Below are 13721 nucleotides of genomic sequence, written 5' to 3'. Positions count from 1 at the left end.
GAAAACAGAAAAATCTGTCTTAAGGAATAGGGAGGGAGCAACATTCGTGGAGAAATTATTTTTCATAACCAAGGGATATCCTTAAAAGTTCCACAGCCAAACACTTGGAAATGACTGGTTGTGTTACTGTCCCAGCCACAGGCAGACTTCCATGAACGCAGGGCCAGACTCGGCCTGGACAGCAACAGGAGCTGTCCAAGGAGCCCGGTGGGGGCAGTCACGGCGCATGTCCTCTGCAGAGACAGGGGTGTTGGAGCTGAGAGGTGCTTCCAGCTCTAGGTGGTACGCATGGCACTTGAGCATCTGGCCTGTGTGGTAGCTCACATCCATGCAGGTCAACATCTGGCTCCAAAACCAGGACCTATTGGGACAATTCCATGAACCTGGTGGCACACACCATCAAGAGAGGTTTTGATATCAGTGTCTGTACATGTAGCATTGTCTATTTCCCTTATCCTCGCAACACACTGAAACAAACAGGCCATGGGTGACTGCACTGACGAATATTTACAGGTATTGATTGACTATTTTTCTCAATGGACTGACACTTCCTTATAGACCTGAGAACACTTAAGAAGCTGCCCATAGCCTCTTGAAAGAAATAGTTCTGGGGTGTAGGCTCCCCTACAGTCTGAATCATGATAATTAAGTCCCATCTCCCCCACCCCCCAAACAGTTGTTCAATAAGGACCTTCCATCACAGGAAAGAAGTAGGAACTTCATTCTGCCTGAAGAGCACAGTCAAGTGGAAAGGCAGAGAGGCTGAGCCAAACTTCAAAGAAGCAGTTCATCAAACTGTGTCGGGAACGAAATTGCCATGGTCTGATGTTTTGCCTTCAGATTTACTGAGCGTCCATGCCCAGAGAAAACATTAAAATGAATCTCTTTTTTGTGTCAATGTGCAGATGACTGTATTTGCTCAATGTCCTGACCCTGGTGCATCTGCCCAGTGTAGAGGTGGACTCGCGGCTAGTTATTTGCTTTCTATCAAAACTTAACAAAGCCGTGGGAGTGAGACAGGTGCTCATTAAAAGTCAGTACACAGTTTCCACTCCGACGATCAGGGGCTCCTCTAAATCTAGAATGAGTGTGCTTCAGCCAACCCTGCTATCAAGTTCAAGGGAGGGAAATCTTGCATTTGTCACACCAGGATCAAGCCACATCACATAGCAGCTGAGACCCCAGGATCAAAGGAGGGTCCAGAAATGGTGGGTGTACTCTTCAACCCTTTTAAGATATTAAGAAATAGCAAAATGATCCTTTACATATGACTCTTCACTTTCCTTCCACCGAAAGTTAATTGCAACAATGTTTGTTTGTTTGTTTCCTCAAATGGCCATAACAGTGTTTCAACTTGAGTGTTGATATCAAGTGCACTGTAGCTTTCATGTTCATGTGACAGTTACACTTTTGCTCATGTTAAGCTTTCCTTAGGTGAACTTTTACTTTACGCCAGCATAACAAGATCCGTTCTCCCGCCACCTCTGCTGAGGGGGGCATGTCTACCAGGCAGCTGGCTAGAAACCTTCCTCAAAAGCTCTTCGTTATAGCTACAGTTGTCAGAGAACTAGGCCTAACTTCAGATCATGATAATAACCTATATCTCCTTAGCAAAGCTATGGGTGCCTTGTCTTTCTAGTCAGTGTCCTGGGACTGACTGTTGGATACACACACACACACACACACACAAACACACACACAAATTTAGCCTGTCTCACAGCTAAGATCACTGCTTTAGATGCCAGTAGCCCAGAAGGAAGCCAAGCACAGAAACCAAGGAAAACCCTTACCCCAAAATGTGCATTCTGGTGAAAATATATACAACATGTATTCTGAGTGCAGGTGGGACTCCATCAAGACACCCTGCGTTCCCGTCAGTCTCCCACTGGTATGTCCTTCTAATCAACCTCTTTTCCCTCTACCTTGGAGAGTGAATTGGCTCTGCTGCTCCCAGGCATGCACCCTTATTAGATGTAACAGGTTTGTAAAGATTGAAACACGCAGAGTCGCTATAACTGACTCAAGGCAATGGGTTTGGTTCAAGCTTGAGACCGAAAGCTTCATGGACATTTATTTACTTCAATTGAATAAGCAGAGGTCCCAGCTGCTGTCTTAACACACTCTAGAGTGTTTCCCTTCGCTACACATTGGGATAAATTGAACATCTTTTAAACATTCTGACCTCTGTGATTTAACTGGTCTGGGGAATGTCTGGGTATTGGGATCTGAAAATTCAACTGGGAAGATAGTTCAGAAAATAAAATCTCTTTCTATGCCATATTAAATTGTTTCCTCTGGAGGATTAGTTCCATATTTATTAATATAAGTTGTTGAAGAGGAAAAATAATAACAGACAACCTCAATGTTTTTCTTATTTTAGGAATCAATTATTAACCAAATTTATTATTAACTGCTCATACCAAAGTAAATTTGCCTTATCCTGTTAGAAAAGGAGAGTCATAAAACCATTATCAAAAAAGTTTCATAGCTACAGGTGGGTGGAGGGAAACATTTTTAGCAGCCAGGACACAGGTAACCTCTTGGCAGTTTATCTTCATCACTATGAGAGGTAGGTTCCAATCAGTGATGTTAGGATTAGCCAACCGTTAATCTTTATGTTTTCCCCTGATATTTTATTTACTGGTGGTGTGTGTAGTGATTGGGTATTGGGTTGCTAACCACAAAGGCAGCAGTTCAAACTCACCAACTGCACCATTGGAGAAATACGAGTTATTTTACTCCCATAAAGAGCCTCAGATTCCCCCCGGGGCTGTCTGTCCTACCTTGTGGTATGGGGTTGCACTGCGATGGAATCAACCACAATGCCAGGGAAGGTTTGGGGCTTTTGTTTTTCCTTATGAATCACATTTTACCTGCCTTCCTTGAGTCATTTACTTTCCCTGGACTCAAATTTAAGTGGACTCTGATCATTTTTCATGAAACTAAAACAACCTCACTGCCAGTGAGTCCATTCTGACTCATGGTGATACCAGGGGACAGAGTAGGACTGCCCCAGTGGGTTTCTGAAACGGTACCTCTTCATGAGAGCCTAAGCCTCACCTTTCCCCCACGGAGCCAGTGGTTTAAAGTGCGGACTTTACTGTTAGCAGCCCAACATAGAAGCACTCCACCAGGGCACCGCCATGTTTAATAGACCACTTTAAAAGAATGATAGACACACTATTAAAGTACATCTGTGGGGCAGGGGAAGGAGTGCCACATGGGATCTGAGCTGCGACTATGTGGGATTCTTGCAGCTCCGGAGCCAATTCTCCAGTCCTTTCTGACCGTTAGTAGATGACATCAGAGCTGAAGGTGCGGGTGGGGTTGCTCTCCAGAAGCCTCTTCTAAGTCTAAGAAGGAAGAGGCACTTTTACCACACTATTTACCAGTGAACACTCAGAACAACATCAAGGATAGATTTCCAGGGGGGACTGGTGAAAGGGTAGCGCATGACCCACCCTGACAGCCGTAGACCCTTCAGGCAACTTAGCAAGGAGCCTGCATCAGACACTCCTGTCTTTGTCTCTGGCACAGCCAGGGTCCTTTAGCCCCAGGCAGGCAGAGAGCTGTGAGTTATTTGAGAATATGCTGAGAGCATCCTGCCTGGGTGACAGAAGTCTCATAAATCATTCTTTCTCTGTACTTGATCTCTCTTTCAAGCACAGTAATGTCAACTCACAGGAGAGCATGATGTCCAGAAATCAATGTGAAGGCATGCTTTGGGGCATACAGAATGGCAAGAAGAAGCAAAGCCTGAGAGAGGGGATGAAAAGAGACCAGCAAGCTAGAAGAAAACATTAATAAATAAATAGATAAGTTTATTATACTAGTCACTACTAGTCTCTTTTCTTTAGAGCATCTATTACCATCTCAAAAAGAATTGTGTGTTTCTCATTAATCTCTTCCCTATAGCATCCTCCATGGAGACTTATTCTTGCTGTTCTTCAGGGCAGAGAACTTTATCAGATATGTTGTGGCTGTCGACTGCCATCCAGTCGCCAGATGACTCACAGAGACATCATTCATGCACAATGGAATGGGACCATTGTGATCCACAGAACTTTCATTGGCTATTTTCTGGAAGTGCAGCATCTTATTCTGGAGGCTCTGCTGAAACTTGCTCAGCAACAGAGCAACACCATATGCATGGAGGCTGTGTTTGTGATACATCGAAACCTGCTCAGTAAGAGCACCTTAAAGTCACTTAAGACTTCCCAAAGGAGAAGGTGGCTTTGCTGTCGTCTGTGGACAAAGCTCCACTTTGCATCACGAGTATCCTCTGCATCAGACATGTAGGCCACCCTTCCAGTTGCTCTCCACTGTACCATGAGAAAATTGTTTATTAAACAATCTCAGAGAACAATGTAATTTTGCTTGCTTAAGGGTTTCACTTGCTGCTGCGAAACCAGGAAAAAACAATCCGCAGAACAAATGCTTATTCAAAATAAATTGGATTTATGCATGGCCTTCCTTCATTTCACAGTGAAGGACTTGCTTTCTTCAAAACTAGATATACCCAATTTAAGGTTTAATTTGTAACTTAAACTATACAATGTAAGTATCTGTAATATGCTACTAATGAGATGTACAAGGACTCCGCTTACCTAATGTCAGCCCATCACTGATTTTAATCGGTGTTCTTAGATTTTCGTATGAAAACTCTGAGCTGTCTCCTTGTTGGATTAGAGAATCCTCCAGAGTCTATGATTTCAAAATTTTAATTTGCCTTGTCTCTCACTCAAACATCTTTACTTTAAACATCAACCCAATTCTACCATTTTGCTGTATGGCATTTCTTGAAATCACAAGCAGGATCTGAAGGCCTGCTAGTCAGCAAGTGTTACCCTAAGGTCACATGAACTCAGACCAGCAGATTCCGATTGGCTCATTGCTTCCCTAAAATTCCATGGGAGTTGCTTCAGGTAAACCCGCCCTTGGATTTGAACTCCGTTCTCTTTGGATAGCTCACTAAGATTGATGGAAAATTAATTTCTAGTCGGTATTTGTCTATATTTGTTTTCTCTTTGATTTGTCGCAGGATCAGAGGAGACTTGAATGAATGGGATTATTCTACTCTCTGAAGCAGCAGCAGCACCAGGACACATCCTACTTCTCAAGAGCTCTGTATCCCTGCAAACTGCAAGGTGTGGCCCTAGGTTAAGTAGTGTACGTCCTTAGAGCAGGTCCCCCCTCATCAGGAGGGCTGCACGTTGCTGTGAGAGGACAACACGGACCAGCGCTCTTGTCCAGCTGGAGGACACGGCAATCAACACAAGCAATCACGCTCCTAATCCCATGGTGTTTCCTCTAGGGTGTTGTGTCTGAGAGGAAGCTAACAGTAACATTTTCTATGATGTTCTGCTTTCATGGAAATCAAGAACAGTGCTCCATTATTTTTTCCAGTGCAAGTTTGGCTTTTCTTTCTTTAGTGAGTAATTTTACATCTAAAAATGGGAGTTTTCCTTTTGGAGTAGCTATGCACTCTGAGTAAATAGTATGCCCTGCCTTCTTGCTATTTTCCTAACACCTGGTACAATCTTACTGAAGAACATTTAGAACACATGTGGCCAATTTAGGGGTCATCTTATTTGTGTAGATCAGGGGTTGGTACACAGGCTCTCAGGCCATATGCAGCTCTTTGCTTTTGAAGTAAAACTGGAAAAAAGTAATGAAGGGTATTAGATAATGGTGATGTAATTTGTTTTAAAATATATATGTATGGCTCTTGAATAATTTTGAGTGTAATGAGGGACAAGATTGGCTCTTCTATCTCAAAAGTTTGCCAACCCTTGCTCTAGATTAACTTTTGCACACAAATTAGCATAGAAGGGTCTCAAGTTAACCAAACTCAATAGAATGCACATTTTAATTAGCATTGAGAAATCTCTAAAACAAACCCAGAGATTGTTTGTTTTTCTACAGGGCACAGTCTCTAAAGCACATGTGAGTAAGCAAAATAATCATTGTATCAACAGTCCTCAGCAATTTTCAGTACTCTGTCACCCTCTACTATCCACGTTCTCCATTCAAGATTCGAATTTCTATCACTAACCCTTTCTCCTTACTCTTTTAGAAACTCACTTGAACTCCACTTATATCCTGATGACAAGAAGTAAACATTTATAGAGAAAGTTTTGCCCTACTTTTGACCCTTATTGTTTGCATAGAGAGAACTCAGACACTTAAGTTGTTAATCTGTACACATCTATCTGGGATACATGAATTTTAGCCTAAAAAGCTGCCCTATACATGTATATTTTCTCAACAATATTTTTAATTCTATAAAATTGGCTCAGTTCAAAAGCAGCAGCCCTGGTGACACAGTGGTTTAGCATTTGGCTGCCAACCAGATGGTCTGCAATTGGAACCTGTCAGCCACACCCTGGGAGAAAGAGGAAGCTTTTTACTCCTATCAATCTTCTAGTCTCAGGAACCCACAGAGACAGTTCAAACCATAGGATCACTATGAATTGGCATCAACTCAGTGACAGGCAGTCTGATGTTTTTTTATCAATAGAATTACAATATGACACTTGGGGATGATTTCATGTTCCCCAGTAAGGATATCTATGAAGTGGACCAGGACATATATGACATAGATAGATGAATGGATTTTGACCTCACACTTAACTTTATCCCTCATCTAAGAACAAATTAGTTCTGATGATGTGGCCCTACTTAATACTTACTCTCATTAAGTGCTCACTGAAGATGTGGTTGCTATAGTGAGTGTGGTGAACAAACCAGACTGCTCAACTATCAGAAAGAATACCATCCTTGGTCTAAAAGGCTTATCTTTAAGCAAACAACCATCTAAGGGAAGTGGCAGGTAAGTCCACATGGAAGAAACACACTACTTGTGTGATTCAAAGGTTGTAAATGATAAACTCCAAGACTGAAGGAGGGAATAATATTAGAGCTTAAATGCTGAGCACCCAGGTTAGAGAATGCTATGTATGACCGGGACAACCTGAAATCCACAGCTTAGAATTCGTGATCCCTTTGACCCGTCATAACTGTATGATAGTCTTAATATTTTTTCATTAAATTAAATATCATAGTATTTAATATTTCTGTTCAATTGAGATTTTTCTCTAACTCAGTGTTGTTATTGTTATTTTATATGTTTTTCTGTGTGTGAAATCCAAGATAGGTAAATCTACATAGACCAGGAGTGGATCAATGTTTTCTTAGGGTTTTAGCAGGGGAGGTTGGGGAGAAATGTAAGCTAATGAGTACAAGAAAGAAGGATATTTTCTAAAATTGATTGTGGTGGTGATTATGCAACTCTTTAATGTAATTAAACCACTGAATTGTACAATATATATGTCATATATCAAGAAAACTGTTAAAAATACAACTATTAAGCCAAAAAATGAAAACAAAGTAAACACTTAGAAAATCCTTCTCATTAGTTGCCTCTTAAAGTAAAACATTCAGAGAAGCCTAAAGAATACTTAGTAGTAACATTTTCTCCCTAGTCTAAAGGAGAGCATTTAACAATTTCAAGAGTTCCTTAGGCCTTGTAAAGATCTACAAAATATCAATCGGCTATTCATCAAGAACCTGCACTAGTAGATTTATATAAAGTGATAAATATACTAAGTGGGCCAGGAGAATCTGAATTATGGAAAAAGCAAATTGGAAAAATTCTGAATAAATTTAATGCTTTATATGATGTTGGATGCTATCATAACTAGTCCCACATCTACAACAAATCACTGAAATTTCTGTGATACTTTTTGAAAGTTTTCCCTTGTGTGCTAGTCTGAGTAGACTAGAGAAACTAATCCATGGACACACGTATGTGTATAAGGAAGAGATTTATATACCACAGCCATTTAACATTGAGAAAACAGCCCGGCCCAGTCCAGATCAAGTCTGTAAGTCTGATACTAGCCTATATGTCCAATACCAATCCATAAAGTCCTCTCCAGACTCATGAAACACATGAAATGATGCCAAATGCAGAAGATCACAGGCCAGTGGGTAGAAAGTCCTTGGGTCCAGTGGCATTGTAAGCATCTCAGCACTGGCAGGGGTCTCTACATCAGGGTAGGTCCATGTGGTTTGTCAGCTGCTATGTCTCTCAGGGAGTGGCAGAGAGAGAACTGTCGCCAGCATCCAAGGAGGAAGTACCGATTTCCCAGATTTCTCAGGAGGCCATGCCCACACAGAGGCTTCATTGGCTATGAGCTGATTGACAAGCTAGACTCTACCCCTAACTCTTAATCCTCGGATTGACAAAGGATTATATATCTACCACACCTTGAAAAACTGATTGGGTAAAAGTAAAAAGTTGTAAATCAGGAAAAAAATAACCGTAAATAATTATCGATGTAATTTAGCTAACACTTTACTGAATATTCAGGATTAAATTTCATTGAAAAAGGGACTTGGGGAGCTTTTATAGCTGTATTTTAAAATGGTTTACTGGGATTATCTGAACAGGTATCAAAAACTAGAAACCTGTGGGAAACTAACCCTGAGGGAAATATGCCTAGGACGTATTCCCTAACTTATAGCAAAGGGAATCTGGAAAGCTAGTATTCCATGATAGGAATGCTTTGGTAAACTAGAGCTAAAGTACAGGATAAGTACATTATCCTGCAGTAAATATCATTTGCACGATTCTCCCCTTACAGCTATGCTGCCTTAAAGTGAACACCTGGTGGATTCTGTCTCCCTGTGGAAGCAGGCAGTCCACTTTGCTCTGTCTCGTTAACCCCTCGCATACCTTCCCCCAATATTAGATGGGAATAGGGGGGGATTTATCTGAGCCTGGATTCAAAATGTTTGCCATAAGCTTGAGTTTTTGGCTTGGCTACATTAATGTTGTCATTAATTTTGTCTCAACAACTTTCAATGTAGAGAAAATAACCATGTTGCCCCTATAGCTCTTTTAAATTTAATACATAAAACAAAAGGGGGAATTGTGGGATACAGAAAGCTTACCCCCTGTTGTCACATGCTTACTAGCTCATTGTGTAGTCAGCTGCTTAGAGGTCTACACGCTAAGGGTATTCAGCCATATAGAGCAGACTCTATTGTCTGTCCACCAGAGGTGGGACTCACACCCCACCAAGGATAAGGATGGTGATTATTTCCCTGGAGAGCCCAGAGAGAAGGTCAAGCCCACTCACAGATAACCAAGGGACCAAGGTTCGGCTGCCATTTTGAATCTAGGATCCTCCCATCTTGTCATACGTGTACCCCTAGTCTCTCCCCTTTCTATTGTGTGCACACCCCTAAATCATCCCCTTCCTATTGCTTGTATTGACTATGGTACAATCCCCTCCTGTGAGGTATATGGTTCCCTGTAATCTAGGAGAGCTTGCATGTCTCTAAGTATATGTTAGCCTTTGTCAGAAACAGATTCGCTCTCCTCCTCCTCTCATCTTCCACCCCCAGGTGAACCACCAAGAGGGGTTTAGGGGAGCATGCTACCATAATGTATCTGATTCCTTTATCTTATCTTCTCTCCTACCTTTCCTATCTTCTAGGACTTTACTATAATATTTATGTGTACAATTGCACCTATGAATCCCGTGATATTTTTAGGGGCTGGTTTACTCTAACAGAAAAGTGCACTTTTTCCTGTATTAATAGGCACACCTTATGAACAAGGCCAAATTTAGAAACTGAACAAATAATTAAAAGAAGAAGGGGGAAATATGGCACAAGGTATAAAATAAAGGAGGATGTTGTAACTGATAAACCTAAAACACATTGATTAGAGAATGGATGATCGTTCTTTAACTCTTTCACCATTTAGTCATCCCTGAACTGGAGAAATCGATTTTCTATTGATCTGGCACTGTGGAACAAATAGTCTGTGACATTGCTGACACGGTGGCAGTCCAATATAAAAATTTAGAACCCCCCACCCCATTAAATGTGTGCTACCATCACCAAATAAATCCTGGTTTCATTCTGGCAGAGCAAAGGGTCTCTGAAAATACCAACACCTGATGTACTTCGGTAAAATATTCAGGAAAGTATGACAACATACTGAAACAATACACAAGAAAGGTACATGGTTTCATTCTGTCTCCTATCCTGACTACCCATTTTCAGGTATCTTTATTTGTTTATGCAAAGGTATAGGACTTAGACTTCATTGTTTGTTTGCTTTTATAAACTGGTTTAAATATATTCATTGTTGCTAACATTGTATTATCAAATGCCATAAGAGATGCATCTCTAATGCATCAAATCAAATTACTAATAGTCAAGCTATTAACTCTATTCCTGTATGGGAAAAAAAACACTGAGATAGATAAGGTTTAATGTGCCAATGAGGCCAATAAACACGTATAGGAATAATTGAAGGGTGGAGAGATAAATGACTTGGTAAGCTTCACCTTTCTGGTTCTGTGATCTCTTGTTCTCTGAAGGTGGGACCAGTGTGCAGCTGCCTTAGCTGGCAAGGCTCACTTCCTGGGAGACATCCCTGAGGAGAAGCCACATGGACCTAACCTGATGCAGCCCTGGGTGCTGGAGAAACTGCATGGAGAGCCCTGCCAGCACTCAGCTGCTTACACCACCACTAAATTCAAAGACTCTCTACCCACTGGCTTGTGGTCCTGCTGCATTTGGCACTGTTGTGTGTGTGTGTGTGTGTGTGTGTGTGTGTGTGTGTGTTTTGTGAGTTTGAGGAGGATTTGTAGATCAGTGTCAGACATATGGGCTTTCAGACTTATGGGCTTGCACAGCCCTGGGTTGGGATACCTTCTTAATGTACACTTGCCCTTTATATAAAACTCTCTCTTACTTACATCTGAGTTTCTGTGGATTTGTTTCTCTAGTCTACCCAGACGAACACAACCACACACTTAGAAAAAAGAATGACTCATATTACTTAAGTTCTCAGTCTAATTTTAACATCCTCATCATGGTAGATCCACCTCCTTATTGTGGTCCAGATCCTTGCTCTCCCAATGCAGTATTTCGCATCAGATATTGCCAGAACATTGCCCAATCATTGCCCGGGGCCTTAAAACACTTAGAAATAGACCTCCTTGAACAAGAACATCCATTGTTGAAGATGAGTTATTCCATTATGGTTGATGAAAAATTATGAAACCAGCTCACCCTAAAGATTAGATTTAAGTTGTGACCAAGGAATCTATTTCTAATTAGATTTATGATCAAAAGAGGAATTGAGTAAGATCACTCCAAAACAATTTAGGACTCTAGGCATGAAATGGTGGCGATGCTAAGATCAGAGACCGAAGCTCCATTTTCAATTACTGGTAACCACTACATCAAGAGTGTAGCCCATCACTTTTGTAACCTTCTGCTATACCCTGATATTTCTGTAGTCACATGAGGATGGTTTCAATTATTTCAAGGCTAGTTATATCCAATTTAATGATTATATTGTAATTAAAATGTTTGACTTTGTAAACATATGAAGCATCTGTTTTATACATAGTACCAATTTCATACATAGTACCTAAATTTCAACTATTAAATATGCTTTGAATGTTGTTGTTTTTCAATTTTCTCATGAAAAGCTCTGGACAGTCTCCTCCTTGGATCACTTAGCTCTGAATTCTTTTGACCTCTCTGATTCCCAAATTGAAATTTTCCTTGCCTCTCAATAAAAGCTCTTTAATTTTAATTCATCCAGACTCTGCCATTTAACTATACAACATTACTAATTAAATTGGTTGAATTAATTAAGGCCTTCTCTACTTTGTGACATGCCTTTATCCCACATTAAGTAATTTAATAGTCATAATAATCATTAAAATTAGACATGACTAATTCCATGTGGATGTGAGAAATGAAGATCAGAAAGTGTATATACATTCACTCAAACCACACAGCAAATGTGTAGCAGAGTAAGGAATGCAATTCCACTTTGTTTGCCACTCAACCTGTACTCTTATGACTACTCCAGTGCTGGGCCCCAATACGGTAAAGAAATAGAAGTACAATCAAGGAGAACAGGAGCAAGAGGAGGAGACTCCTTTTAAAAGTGGAAAGTGAAAGAAAATTTACTAGGAAATTAAAGGGAATTTTCTCTTCTCAAATGACTGATGAGAGAGAGTAGTATAACCAACTCAAAAAGAACTCAAACAGAAACAAAGACTCGTGACTTTTCCACTGACTTGCTTGCACTTTGCATAACATCACATTAGGCATAGCAGATTTTATATGACACGTTTTTAAAACATATCCCAAGCAAAAGCAATTCCAATGTGTATATACTGAAACTCTTTTTAAAGGTCCTCATATGTGGGCATTTGGCATACCCTAATATTTCAACAGCGTACTACGCTGCAGTATCACATTACATACCAATCAAGGTAAACCAGAACATAGCTCTCCTTTTAAAGATTAAACACATGCATTCACAGAGTCACAAATGCACAAACACATGTACATAATCATCTGTGCATAGTAAGAAATATACACTGCCACACATGCTCACATACAGTCACACACACATGCTTGCCCATAAATTTACCCCCACATTCATATACACTCTCTCACTCATCATGTTGATAAAAGTTTAAATGCATTGACCAAAGTTGAGCAGAGGTGATGCCTGGGTCAAGAAGGGAGTGTCAAAAGATTCTATTTGGAATAAAAGTAGCTCTATATTCTTTTTTTTCCCCCTAGAAAAAGTGTTGTCTCCATTATGCTTCAAAAGTCTGTTGTTTATGTTAGGTGCTGTTTTGTGGTCTCCAAATTATGATGATCATATGTGGTAGTTATATAAACTGGTGTTAATTTGGGACTTAAGAAGATTAAGAGTAAAGGGGTGGAGTCTAGTCTGTCAACCGGGTCATGGCCAATGAGGCCTCTGTGTGGACATGGCCTTCCCTTGAAGATTCTTGGAACTCCTGGATTTCCTCCTTGGAGGCGGTAGAGACTCTGTCTGCTCACTCCCTTGGAGACTCTCTACTGACAAGGCTGACTCCCTGCAAAATATTATGATAATGAGCCTGATGGAGCTTGAGTACTCACGTGGAGACCCCTGCCAGTGCTGAGATGCTTAGACTGCCACTGGATCCAAAAGACTTTCCACCCACTCACCTGTGATCATCCTGCATTCAGCGCCACTGCATGTGTTTCATGAGTCAGAAAATAACTTTATAGATTGGTATCAGACATATGGGCTAATATTGGACTTAAGGACTTTATCTGGACTGGGTTGGCATGTTTTCTTAAAGTTCAACTGCTCTTGTATATAAACCTCTTTCTTACACACATATGAGTATCTCTATTAATTTGTCTTTCTCATCTACCCAGATTAACACACCAGATGTATAATTGTATAAAGATCACCCTGTCCTGTGCCATCTTTGTGACTGTGCTTGTGATCACATCTACTGCTGTGGTGATTTTCCCTGACATTCTCTTTGCCAAGGATGATGTACTCCTCTGGTGAATTGTTTTTCCTGATAATGTGTCAAAAGTAAACAGGCTGAGGTCTTCCCATTCTCACAGCAAAGGGTTGTTTATTTATTTTATATTCATTCTAAGCCTTTTGTTTGCTCTTCTGGAAGTCCTTTTGTTTGTTTGTTCTTCTGGAAGTCCACACTGTAACTAATATTCTTTACCAGCCCCACAATTCAAATGCATTTATTTCCCATTTGCGAAATCCTTGCAAGCCATTGCACCTATTCTATCAAAAGAGATCCAGCTGGAGAAGAGGGCTAGCTGTTTCAAAATGTCTCTGGAGTTTAAAGTATTCATCAATG

The 13721-nt window shown here is 40.6% G+C and overlaps 1 protein-coding gene and 1 pseudogene across 4 annotated transcripts in view; one reads left to right on the top strand and one right to left on the bottom strand.

Moving 5' to 3' along the window:
- The window catches only part of OPCML (opioid binding protein/cell adhesion molecule like), a 732004-nt gene that overhangs the window by 461311 nt on the left and 256972 nt on the right, over positions 1-13721 (bottom strand). The gene's annotated exons all lie outside the window — the stretch shown is intronic.
- Positions 4006-13721, top strand: part of LOC142422226 (AP-5 complex subunit sigma-1 pseudogene) — a 54374-nt pseudogene continuing 44658 nt past the window's right edge.

The sequence above is a fragment of the Tenrec ecaudatus genome, chromosome 12 (assembly GCF_050624435.1).
Source record: "Tenrec ecaudatus isolate mTenEca1 chromosome 12, mTenEca1.hap1, whole genome shotgun sequence".
Lineage (NCBI taxonomy): Eukaryota > Metazoa > Chordata > Mammalia > Afrosoricida > Tenrecidae > Tenrec > Tenrec ecaudatus.
Note: the sequence above shows the minus strand (reverse complement) of the source record. Positions and strands in the feature narration are given on the sequence as shown.